Here is a 13,948-nt window from a genome sequence, read left to right as displayed (position 1 = left end):
TGGCCAGAATCTCCCACTTTTGAGATTCTGATAACCTTCAATATCTGCCTCAATTCATCCATCATCATCATCCCTCTGGTAATATCTAAGCACCCTGGCCAGCCTTCAATAAGAATCCAGCTAGGTCAATTTAGCAAGAATTACCTTCTGTCTTGGGCCTCCCTGGTAGCTCAGATGGTAAAGAATTTGCCTGCAATGCAGGAGACCAGGGTTTGATCCCTGGGTCAGGAAGATCCCCCAGAGAAGGAAATGGTCATCCAGTCCAGTATTCTTGCCTGGAGAATCCCATGGACGAAGGATCCTGGTGGGCTATAGTCCATGGGGTCAGAAAGAGTCAGACACGAATGAGCCACTTTCATATACATCAACCTCTGTCCTAGTAATTTCCATCCACCAACCCCTTCCCCCTCTCTGTTCCTTGGCTATAATCCCCACTTTATCATATTTGGAGCTGAGCTCAATCTCTCTCCCCTACTGCAAAACCCCGTTGCAGTAGTTCCTACATATATCACAACATTCCTGCCTTAGCATTGTAACAAGTGTCAGCATATTTTGTTTTTGAGAATCTGTGCCCCAGGAGTGCCAAGAGAGAGCAGAGCCACCAGACCTGTAGTGAATGTCTTCTTGGCACCCAGAGTGGGTGAAATTCTGGAGGAGTCTTTGATGCTTTGACAGGTGTAGGATGATGAGAGGAAAGAAGGCAGATCTCTAGAGGTGGCTGTACTTGAATTTCACACCAGCCTGCTGGGTGGACTCCTGGAGAAGATTTAAGTTGATCTAAAAGAATACATTTCTTGCACAGAAAAATACATTTCTTGCAAATTTATATCATGACATATTTTATCCTATTCAATGTCACAGCATCTGAAAGGTTAGTGTTATACCTGTTTTACCATTGAGGTCTTAGAGAAAAAGAAGAGATTTGCCCAGCTTTTCAGAGTGAACATACAAAACATATGTATACTAAAAGTCAGGATACCCTATTTCCTGGCAGAATTACTTAATTCTCTACTTGACAGATATTTTCTTGTCTAGTCATTCTTTAAAGGTATGTTTTCTGGTTCCTTTAAGACCATTGAGTCATTCAGGAAAGGAAGCCAGACTTGAGGAAATATTCTTAATTATGCCTCAAATATCTGGATACAAGGTAAACAGAAAATATATAAAAGGAAGCATTCAGCTTTAGTTGGAGAATTAAGAGCCCTGTAGGCAAAGTCAGCATGGGAGAAGGATGAAAGACATTCACTTAAAGTGTGGTGTAGTATCTTGTTCTGTGTTTATTCTTTTTTTTTTTTTTAAAGTGAAATCTAAGATGGAGCCTCAATATTTAAAATGAACAAAAATAAATGGGGTCCTCAGGCAACTTAAATTTTGACAGAAGCTAAAAATAAACCATTGTTTATGCAATCTATGAAGTATCGTCTTTGAACCTCTGAGGGCATCCTGAGCAAATCTGAAAACTATTTTTGGAGTCCTAATTGGGCTTCCCTGGTGGCTCAGAGGTTAAAGCGTCTACCTGCAATGTGGGAGACCCAGGTTCGATCCCTGGGTCGGGAAGATCCCCTGGAGAAGGAAATGGCAACCCACTCTAGTATTCTTGCCTGGGAAATCCCATGGACAGAGGAGCCTGGTGGGCTGCAGTCCATGGGGTCACAAAGAATCGGACACGACTGAGCGACTTCACTTTAATGGAAGGACAGTAGACAAGTGATAATTATCATGAACTCAGCAATGGAGGGACTAGATCCAAATTCTGTTTCTTGTTTTCAGAGATAAATTAGATAAACCATTAAATGTAAATAGCAAAGTGCTAACAGATGGCAACCCATATATTTTTTAAAAACTGTTTAGGAATGCTGATTACAAGCTCAGGAATTCTAATTGTTACTGAATCCAAGCTCAGTCTGCTTGCCACATGACAGATCAATAATAGAGAGATGAGGTGTTGAGGCAAGGAATAGTGACTTAATTCAGAAAGCCCAACATTCACAAAGATGGTAGACTAGTATCCTAGAGTACCTCTTATCAGGGTCTGGATGCCAGTTTCTTTTATAGAAAAGAGAGGGGAAGGAGGTGAGGAAGTAAAGTAAAAAGGCCATAATTCTTGCAGAATACCATCTGTCTTGGCCAGCCTCAGGGAGGGAATGTGTTGATTTCTTCTTTTCTGCAGCCATTTACAAGTGGGCAAGGTCAGAATTTCTCCCTGTGAGCTGAACAAAGACACTTTATAGTCTAACAGTCAGGCAGTGGGGCAAGGTTCATAGAGGCAGACCAGTATGTATACTTAAAACTTATAGACAGCATCGTTTTAGTGATTATACTAACAGCAGCAATAGTGAGCAAAGGTTAAAGTAAAAGAAACAGATCCAACATGCAGTGAGATTCTATTATTCCTTATTACAAAATTAGGCTCTTCCATTTAGCAGCTGGGAAACTTATGGCATGTCATTTAACTTCAGAGTATCAGTTTTATCTTCTGGAAAATAGGAATCATAACAGAATGTGCCTCATGGATTGATGTGAGGATTAAATGAGATGATAGGTATAAACTCTTAGCCTAAGACAGTAAGCACCCAATAAATGGCTGCCATCTTAGTGAGTATTATTCTATAACTGTTGCAGGAAGGGGAATCCCTTCCAGGGCCGAGAATAGGCTCTTGTCTAACACTCAGATATAGATTGTCCAAGGAGACACACGTGCTGACAAAGCAAGAGACTTTACTGGGAAGGGGCGCCTGGGGGAAAGCAGTAGGGTAAGGGAACCCAGGAGAACTGCTCTGCCATGTGATTTACGGTCTTGGGTTTTATGGTGATGGGATTAGTTTCTGGGTTGCCTTTGGCCAATCATTCTGACTCAGAGTCCTTCCTGGTGGCACCCACATTGCTCAGCCAAGATGGATGCCAGCGAGAAGAATTCTGGGAGGTGGTCAGACCTGTGGCGTCTCCTTTTGACCTCTCCTGAACTCTTCTGCTTGGTGATGACTTGTTAGTTTCATGTTCCTTAAGGACCTTTTGTCATAAAATAGCTCACACAACTGGTTACTATGGTGCCTGGCCAGGGTGGGCAGTTTCAGTCAGTGTGCTTCCTCTAACCTAACAACTGCCCACTGCAGTTACTTGTACCCATGAGTCTACGAGTCTAACCTCTGACAGCAACCATTTTCTCCTGTTCCTCCTCCTCTTTCTCCTTCTTCTTCTGCCCTTTTCTCTCTTCCTTCCACTCCTCCTTCTAACACTATTTGAATTGAACTAATATCAAAGTTCTAGAACCCAAATCTTTTCACCATGAGCATGAGTTTCCCCATCTTTGTCTAAATTCTCTTAGAGGAAAAGCTCAGATCTGGAGGAGAATGACTCATTATTATTCACAGCTCTATAAAAACTGGAAAGTAAATATTGGTCTTCTAGATGCAAAGCATTACATTTCCTCTAAAATTTGTGTGAAGTGCTTTCCCACTAAGAATATAAAATACATGATTTTGTTTTGAGAGCAGTTATTATTATGCAGATTAGAGATTAAACACCCAAATATCTTATTTGCTAATTCGCTATTCATGAGAAAATTAAACATGCTAAAGAGTTCCCATTTTAGAGCAAAGAATCCTCTAAATTCTCAACTCAAAAGGAGGGCTACCATTTTAAAAAGATATTTAAATGCATGCAGATCTTTCTCAAAATCTTCAATCCAGATGAAGAGTATAATTCAGACTGCATTGCTGCTGCTTTTTGACAAAGCATTATGATTTCTTTCTTGTTTCTTTTTTTTTTAATACATATATACAGACAGTCACAGTGAAAGCAGTAATTAATTTGTAAGACAGATGAATTGAAAGTTCAGCGTTCTAAAGAGCTATTTCAATGTATCAGAGCAATGACAGCATTGTGTTTCCTTCTTATTCTTAATGGGTCTCAACTTCCTGTGGCCTTTGTTGCTAGGAAACTAGCCTCTACTGAAAGCCACCTTTTTGATATTACTGTTGACTCTGTGGAGTCTGAAATGAATGAGGCGGATCTTGACTCTTTCGGGATTAACCATCAGTGCCTGTGGATGATGTGAAAAACCCTGAGCTCAATATTATCTCTGGAGCCATTACTGACAACCCCAGGAGGCATCCAGTTCCCTTATAACTTCCCTTTAGAAATTTCCATTAACCTGTCCTATGTGAAGTTAAACCTCCCAGAAGTAGAAAGATAAGAAGAATCTGTGGTCCATTTTCATTTATTTCCATATTGCATTAAGGTCTAGGCCACCTTAGGAACAACGCTGACTGATGTTTATCAAGGTAAAGTTTCAAAGGAATGACGCATTCCTGTGCAAATTGCATACTTTCAGTGTAGTCTTTTTGGTATTCACAGTTAAAATTCAGAATCTGAACGTATGCTGGAGACCTTTCTGCTTTTTCAGTGTTATTGAAATTACTAAAATGCATTTGCAAGATGAATAACAGTGTTTTAGATGACGTCTTGGTCAGAGGAAGAATATGATGAATAAGACTCATTTCCTCCCCAGTCCAACTCAAAAATAGAAATTCTCTTTTATAGCATTTTAATTCTGGTGCAATTTGAAGAGTGTACATTCAGAGGCAGAGGTCATATCTGTAAGATGCAAATCATCTGATGGTAGGAGTATTCAAGGTAGTGCATTAAAATAACTCTGAAGTCCAATCTGACCAGAAATGGACCATCAGCCAGTGGCAGGATGGGGTAAGAAGCTCCTAGAAGAGCTCAAAGACTGGTTAACTCTACTCTTTGAAGCTTTTCTGATTTCTTCTCAATTCAGTTATGGTTGTGTGTGTGTGTGTGTGTGTGTGTGTGTGTGTGTGTGTGAGACTCCACTATATTTCAAGCTTGAATTGAGCTAATGTCAGAATTTTAGAGGTCACATCTTTTCAGCATGAGCATGGAAAATGGGAATTTCCGAATCTTTGCCTAAATTTACTTGGAGAAAAAGTTCTTTCCACTCTGCCTTGATCTCCTATTGCCTTAAGCATATAGATGGCATACAGATGGCATGCACCAATAGTTGTTAGATTTACTCCAGTGGTTCCTCATAGATGACTCTAGTATGTCTATATTATGCCCCAAGTTATGCATATCTGTTGTTAGATGAAATCAGTCAGATCAGTTGAAAGAAAACCAAATATAGACACAGTCAAATAGCTGATTACGTAACAAGCCATTTTAATATGATTGCATCAGCAGTATTTTCATTCCTGCTGTCATCAGAACATACCCTCAGTTTAGGTAGCTGGAAACAGAATAAGGACATGTCATCTTCAACTGTGACTATGAGGGAGGTGCTGGGAGCTGGGTGGCAGTAGCAGAACTGAAAAGACAGTGTGTATCTTCTATTCTGGCTTCTGTCATAGGTGCTAGTGCTGGCTCATTTCTCGAATTCTGAATAGCCCTTGTTAGCCAAGCCACCAGCCAGTTCCTAGATGCTGGACTCAGACAGATTAGCTCAGGATTCCTGCAATCTCATGGATCAAGAGCCCCATCAATTTTCCTTTCCCCCAATCCCTTCCCAGGGGACTGAGTAGAGTCTCTTTTTCCACCCTTAGACACAAAAGCTGTAATGCTGCTGCCTTTCCTTGTCAGTGGAGCCATTTGCTCATCCTCCTGGTACACCCACACTTTTGAGTTCTGCCCTCAGTGACTCAAAGGAAACTTACTCTCCTAAAGGCAATAAGTGCTTCCAAAGAAACTTTCTGAGATGTATCTTGTGGGTAAGAAAACAGAACTCTGGCAGGGCATCAGTCTGTACTAAATAAGGATAAAACCATTCTGCCATTTCAGAAGTTGTGTCTGCCTTTTCATAGTGGGATATTCACAATAAGGCAGTATTTCCTAGTGCCCTAAGAACTTGGGCTTTGGAAAAAAGCCAACTTGGTTCAGTCTATACCCTCCTGGGGACCATGGGCATTTACTTTTCCTCTCTAAGCCTCAGTTTCCTCACTCATACAAATTATAGCAATATTTGTCTTATAAAGATTATTATCAGGATTCCATGACATAATGCATATTCTTAGCAAAGAACCTAGCATAGAGTGTGTGTGTGTTAGTTGCTCAGTCGTGTCCAACTCTTTGCGACCCCATGGACGGTAGCCCACTAGGCTCTTATGTCCATGGAATTCTCCAAGCAAGAATACTAGAGTGGGTAGCCATTCTCTTCTCCAGGGGATCTTCCTGACCCAGGGATTGAACTCAGGTCTCCCACATTGCAGTCAGATTCTTTACCATCTGAGCCACCAGGGAAGCCCATAGGGTCAATTGTACACTAAATAGTTTCCATTATTATTATCATCATTATGTCTCACAATAGCATCATATGAGCACTTCCCATGCATGTACCAAGCATTCCTGGATACTAGGGAGGGAAGATGAATAAGAATAGGCATCCTTTTCTCAAGAAACTCTTAGTCCAGTGAAGGAAACAGATATGTAGAAAGTAGTTACAGAGGAAAACAACACTGTCATGAGAGTATTGAGGAAGTATAGAAGTAGATATTCAGTAAGTTTTCACAAAGGAGAGACGTGATCTGGCTATTGAAAGAAGAATAATTAGGGGAGGAAAAAACATTTTTCAAGCAATGGAGCTCCTATCTAAACATAAAAGACTCCTACTGTGTTTGGACAAATTACATCAGCTTGGCACTAACCTTGAGCTTGGGGGTGTATGTGAGGGTGTGGTTTAGAAGTGTGAGAGCCTAGAAAAGAGTCAGATCTTGGTCTGTTTCCTTCTTCCACTGGGCATTTATGGAACTTTCCGGGCTGTCTTACCTGTACTAAGACTGTCAGCTAAATAGTGTAATCCAAACTTAGTAATTCATTGGCCTTAACTACTAGTGGTTCAGCCAAAGAATTGACAGGCTTTCATTGGGGTTGCTTATATTCTCAGATATTGGTAAAGATAAAAAGATTTCAGGTAACTCTCTTAAAAAATTTACCCGAAACCTACCCTTACTTCAGTGTTTGAAACAATTCAGGTCAAAATTTCTCTAGCTTGAGTGATCTGGGATATTTGGTTTTGTTTTAACTTTATTCTTCATACTTACAGCTTAAAATTTTCTTTCTTAAAGAAAACAATCATTATAAATTCTTTGAGGGGGCATTAGTGCTTTTTTAAAAACAAAAATCGTAGTTAGGATGAGAAACTTGATATAATTTCAATCCTATTGTCTAAAAGGTATTGTAGTAGAGTCAGATTTGAACTCTGCTTCCACCTCCTACTGTCCTTGTGTCCTAAGAAATGTTAAAGCCCCTTCTAAGCTCATTTCTTTGTCTTCAGATTTGGAATACTCCCCAACTTTAAAAAAAAAATAGACATTTTTAGAGCAGCTCTAGATTCATAGCAAAACTGAACAGAAGGTACAGAGATTCCCATTTCCTAATATTCTCATATATGCATAGTATATTGTTGTTCAGTCACCCAGTCGTGTCTAACTCTTTGAGACCCCATGGACTTCAGCACACCAGGCCTCCCTGTCCCTCACCATCTCCTGGAGTTTATCAAGTTCATGTCCATTGCATCAATGATGCAGCCATTTCATCCTCTGATGCCTTCCTCTCCTTCTGCCTTCAATCTTTCCCCCAGCATCAGGAACTTTCCAATGAGTCGGCTGTTTGCATCAGATGACCAAAATACTGTAGCTTCAGCTTCAATATTAGCCCTTCCAATGAGTATTCAGGGTTGATTTCCTTTAAGATTGCCTGGTTTGATCTCCTCACTGTCCAAGGCACTCTTAGGAATCTGCTCCAACACCGCAGTTCAAAGGCATCAATTCTTTGGAGCTCTGCCTTCTTTACAGTCCAGCTCTCACAACCGTACGTGACCACTGGGAAAACCATAGCCTTGAATATACAGACCTTTGTTGGCAGAATAATGTCTCTGCTTGTCAATACACTGTCTGGGTTTGTCGTAGCTTTCCTGTCAAGAAGCAATTGTCTTCTGATTTCATGGCTGCAGTTACCATCCGTGGTGATTTTCGAGCTCAAGAAAAGGAAATCTGTCTCTGCTTCCACCGTTTCCCCTTCTATTTGCCATAAAGTAGTGGGGCCAGATGCCATGATCTTAGTTTTTTAATACTTAGTTTTAAGCTGGCCTTTTCCCTCTGCTCCTTTACCTTCGTCAAGTTCTTTAGTTCCCACTCACATTCTTCTACCAGAGTGGTATTATCCACGTATCTGAGGTTGTTGTTTCTCCTTCCTATCTTGATTCCATCTTGTAACTCATCCAGTCCGGCATTTCTCGTGATGTGCTCAGCATATAAGCTAAGCAAATGGGGTCACAACAGACAGCTCTGTTGTACTTTCTCAATCCTGAACCCATCAGTTGTTCCATACAAGGTTCTAACTGTTGCTTCTTTACCCATGTATAGGTTTCTCGAGTGACAGGTAAGATTGTCTGGTATTCCCATCTCTTTAAGAGCTTTCCACAGTTTGTTATGATCCACACAGTCAAAGACTTTAGTGTAGTCAATGAAGCAGAGGTAGATGTTTTCCTGGAATTCCTTTGCTTTCTCTGTGATTTGGTGAATGTTGGCAATTTGATCTCTATTTCCTCTGCCTTTTTTAAACCCAGCTTGGACGTCTGGAAGTTCTTGGTTCGTGTAATGCTGAAGCCTAGCTTGTAAGATTTTAAGCATGATCTTGCTAGCATGGGAGATGAGTGCAGTTGTCCTATGGCTTGAACGTTTTTTAGTACTGCCCTTCTTGGGAATTGGGTGGAAGATTGACATTTTCCAATCCTGTGGCAACTGCTGGGTCTTCTAGATTGGCTGATATATTGAGTGCAACACTTTGATAGCATCATCTTTTAGGGTTTTGATTAACTCTACTGGAATTCCGTCACTTCCATTAGCTTTATTGACAAAAGTGCTTCCTAAGGCCTGCCTGACTTCACACTCCAGAATGTCTAGCTCTGGGTGACTGACCACACCATCATGGTTATCCGATTCATTACAATCATTTTTGTACAGTTCTTCAGTGTATTCTTTCCATCTCTTTTTGATCTCTTCAGCTTCTACTAGGTCTCTACTGTTTCTACATAGCATATCCCACCACCAACTCTTTACTTTTGAAAGATAATTTTGCTGGGAAAATAGAATTCTAGGCTGGTTTTTTTGTTTGTTTTTTTTTTTCTTTTTGCTTTTACCACTTAAAAAATTTTACTCCTCTATCTTCTTTGTTACATAGTTGTTAATGAGAAGTTTGCTATAATTCTTATCCTTTCTTCTCTATAGATAAGGTGGTTTTCCCATTCCACCTCCAGCTTTTCCCAGGGTTTTCTGTTTGTCCTTATTTTTTTTCAGTTTGAAAATGGTATGCCAAAGTAAGTTTTGTTTTTTATTTTTCTTACCTGGTGTTCTCTGAGCTATTTATTTATGTTGTTTGGTGTCTGCCATTAATTTTCAAAGCTGTCGGGCATTATTGCTTCAAATAGTTCTTGTCCTCTATTCTTCTTCTCAAATTCCAGTAATTTATATGTTAAAATTATCTGTTAGTTCTTGGGTGTTCTCCTTTGTTTTGCTTTTTCTTTCCATTTTTCTTTTCTGTTTGCATTTATATTTGGAAAGTTTCTACTGACCTAGCTTAAAGCCCACTGATTCTTTCCTCAGCTGTGTTAAGTCTACTGAGGAGTCCATGAAAGGTATTCATTTGTTACAGTGGTTTTGATTTCTACATTTCCTTTCAACTCTTTCTTAGAATTTTTATCTCTCTGCCTCTATTACCTATCTATTTTTTGCATGTTGATTACTTTTCACATTAGATCCCTTAACATATTAATCATAATTATTTTAAGTAATGTCAACATCTGTGTCATACTTGAGTCTAATTCTGATTATTGCTTTCTTTTTTGTACTGTATTTTTTCTTGTCTTTTAGCATGCCTTGTAATTTTTGTTGAAAGTCAGATATGTTGTATCAGGTAGTAGAAACTTTAGATGGGGATTTATATTAATCTACCTAGGAGTTAGACTGTGTTTAATGTTTGCTGTTGTTACAGGTGCCGGAGGCTTCAAATTCTTCTAGTGTCCTTGTTTTTGTCTCTTCTCTTGATTTTGGGCTCACCGAAGTACTCCTCCTAAAGCTCTTTGAGCTTTAATCCACCGTACCAGAGCCCTGTTGTCATGGCAAGTTGTTGGAGAGGGAGAACATTCTACAATCTTACAATTAAATTAGCCTTTTGATAGGCTTACCCATCTGGGCTGTGACCTTCACATATTGGTATTTTCACGCTGTCCCTACATTCTTCCTTGGCTGTGCGTTTTCAGTCTGCTCTTTAAAGGGCTGACCTCAGTGACCATGCTGCTCACTGCTCTGCATGCTCAACTGTGTCCGAGTCTTTGTGACCCTGTGGACTGTGGCCTGCCAGGCTCCTCTTTCCATGGGATTTCCCAGGCAAGAATACTGAGGAGGGTTGCCATTTTCTTCTCCAGGGGATCATATTGACCCGGGGATGGAACCTGCATCTTCTGCATTGCAGGCGGATTCCTTACCACTGAGCCACCTGGGAAATGCTGCCAATGACTGTGGTTTCTCCCTCTTCCCTCCCATTAAGTAAGATGAAAAGGCTGGAGGGGCCTGTCCTAGGAGGAAGGCCTTTCCTTCTGCTGAGTTGATGCTGGCAAAGTCTTCCTTGGAAAGTGGGCCTTTGTTATGGAGACAGCTCTGTGGTTATTTCACCATGATTACTCTTCCCTTCCCTCTGCCAAAGCCAGAAGAGGACGTTTCTTGAATCTCCACCACAAGAACCTCGCATGCTTCCTGGAGATAAAAGTCATGGAAGTGTTGTCATGATTGTTTCTTTCATGCTAATAAATATGCCGTCTTCATCTGTCCATCAAAATTACCACTAAGTGTTCCTTCCAATTTATGGCTCTAGTGGCTTCTGCTCCAGGTTAGTGGTCTGGCAGTGACTCTCTCTGTGTGCTTGCATCTCTGTATGTTGTGGTAGCTGTTTGTCCTTCAACCTCAATTCTCTGACATTTCCAGGAAAATGATTGATCTTTAGATTGCCCAAATTTTTGTTGTGGTTGTTGTAAGGACAGGAGTGACAACTTACAAGCTCTTTGCACCTTGGAGCTGAACCAGAGGTCCAAGTTGGGAATAGAAATAGTTTGTGAAAAAAAAAAAAAAAAAAAAGAAATAGTTTGTGGGTCAGAGCTCTTTGGGGGAAGATCCAGGGGGATAGTGCATGTGAAGTGCTTGGAACAGTTTCAAACACAGAGTAAATGTTTAATAAATTTTAGCTTCTATTATCATATCAGAGAAGGTTTACAATTTTATTCCTGTTAACATACAACAAAAGCAAAGTATTTTACTATGATACATTTATTTTTAAAAACCCTAAAATAAAAGAAGCTATTTTAACCAGACTACATGAATCCAGCCAAGGAGTACAAGATTAAAACTGAACACCATCCAAATTCTAAATTATACCTCCAGCTCCAAAAATACACAACAAGTCAGTCTTGTTCTGCTTTACTTATCAAAGCACACTTATGATTGGAAGTAAACACCTCAGTTTCTAGGATCCAATCATATTTTAATGTACATTTTATATGCCAGGTGCTAAGTGATATAAAATAGATTTTCCCTTTGTGCTTTCTGTGGAGCTATTCAATATGTAATGAGAAAAACAGTGAGATAAACATCTAATCATAATACTGTACAGTGAAAGAGTGGTGAAGATATAGGAAGAATGTCATGGAATGATTGAGGCAAAGCCTCTGAACTCAGTCTAACTGCATTCAAACCCCAGTTCTGTGATTTCACCTTGTGGTGAGATTTGGGCAAAGTATTTAGCCTCTCTTTGCCTTAGTTCATTCATACATAAAATGGGATTAATGAATCTCATAGGTTTCAATGCCTGTAGAATGTTTAGCGTGGAGCCTGGAGCAAACAAAGTACTCAGCAAATTTAGCTCCAACAGCTAGCTACAAACAAAATGCTGTGAGGAAGAGTAATGTAAGCTTGATGACAGATACAAAATTTTGTTTTTCAAGCTCTCCCAAATGCCAAACACATAGTAAGTTCTCAGTATATCTCTCAAGTCAATTAATAATTGGATGAATGAATGAGTCATGAATTCTGCAGAGTTATTATGGAAGGTGTCCCAGGTCAGCATTTGAAACTGGTTTGTAGGATGAGGAGGGAATCACCAAGTGGAGAAAGAAGGAAAAAACAATTGTGGGGAAAGATACCTATCATAAGAGAGGAAATTGGGAATTATCCAGTGTGGCTAGAGCTTTGGGTACAGAGGGTGATGTTACCCATTTAGGAAACATGGAGGTTCCAGAAAAACTTTCTTTGAAGCTTCACTTTAAATATGAGAAACAGGCTTTAAGTCTTATTTGTGTTTTCTTAAAATTGCCCCACCCATTCCCCACCTCGAAGACTAGAAAACTAAACTAAAGGAATGGGGCAGTGGAATCAGCAATTAAGAACTATATTTAGGTTTTTATTTTCAAGATTTTTAGGAGATGGAGAATTTTTAAAAATAATGTCACTTAATTCTACTTCTCTGGTTTTGCTATCTCATATTCTACTTATGTGATTTTTCAATCTCAAGTAACCTAGGGAGCTGCTAAAATTCAGATCTCTGAATCTGGCCAAGATCTCTGCCAGACTTACTAAGTCGGGGTTTCTGGGTATAAGGAACTAATAATCTATGTTTTAAACATGTATCTCACCTGACGTGCATGTTCAGAACCTCCACACATGTGATGAAAATGAAAATACAAGACCTGCCCACATTCTACTCTGTTCCCTTCTACCTTGTGCTTAGCTATTCTGGGACACAGGGTACAAGGGGGAGAGGTTATGGGGGTGTGCCTGGAGGGACAGGGTATGAACTAAGATTATAGCAGAGGAAGTAGATGGCAGGGTGGATGGGAAGGGCTTGTGGACATTCTAGGACTTATAGGTGTTCATAAATCATTTCTATTTGTTTAAAGCAATCCCATCAATATTTCCTTCTGATTTCTTAAGATTTGTTTTTTCCCTATGTTTGCAGATAAAAGAATCAAGCTTAATCAGTTCACTGTGTGAATTCAGGGTAGCACTTTGGTTCTCTTCCATGAACTTTTTTCCCAAATTCTAGAGATACGAAAAGTGTTTCTTCTTGAGACACTGAATTTCTTCCTCCTTCAGTTTGTCTTAGAATTTCTATAAATGAAGGCAGACAGAGATTGCAAATGTATTTTCTCTTTGAAAAGATAAATTTCAAAGTTTGCAACTTTTTTTTTTTTTTAAGTTCAAGATAAGGAAGATAGTCACTCATTCTATCACATCTGGAGGGATAAAAGAATAGCAGACTATTAAATTCCTCAAGTTTAGAATCTTACAGAAACCATTCTAACTTGTATTTATTATTGCTTAGAAAAAGGCCTTTTAACAAATTGTCATTTTTTTCTTCTTTAATAACAAAGTGAAAGTCCTTGGCAGACATACTAGAAATACCAAAGGGCTACCCAATTCCTATTTATGTATGTGTCTCAGTGCTTAAATAAATTCAGGCCTTGGCTCAGTGGTAAAGAATCCACTTTCCAATGCATGAGACGTGGGTTTGATCTGGGTTGAGAAGATCCTCTGGAGACAGAAATGACAACTGACTCTTGTATTCTTGCCTGGTAAGTCCCGTGGACAGAGGAACCTGGTGGGCTACTGTCCATGGGGTCACAAAAAGAGTCGGACATGACTTTGCGACTAAACAACAGCAACAAAGCACCTTATGGATGAATTCTTAGGTAGCCTTTAAAGATCAAATTTACTTAAAATAATAAAGAAAAAAAATATTCTTCATTTTGAAAACCGGGATGCAAAACAATATGTGCTGATCACAATTTTGTTAAATATTAATCATGTGGGCACACATGTACACACCCACAAACATATATTCACACAAGAAGGAAAAAGACAGAAAGGAAATTTACCTGATTTTAATG

The sequence above is a fragment of the Dama dama genome, chromosome 9 (assembly GCF_033118175.1).
Source record: "Dama dama isolate Ldn47 chromosome 9, ASM3311817v1, whole genome shotgun sequence".
Lineage (NCBI taxonomy): Eukaryota > Metazoa > Chordata > Mammalia > Artiodactyla > Cervidae > Dama > Dama dama.
The sequence above is the reverse complement of the archived record's forward strand: the minus strand, read 5'-3'. Positions refer to the sequence as shown.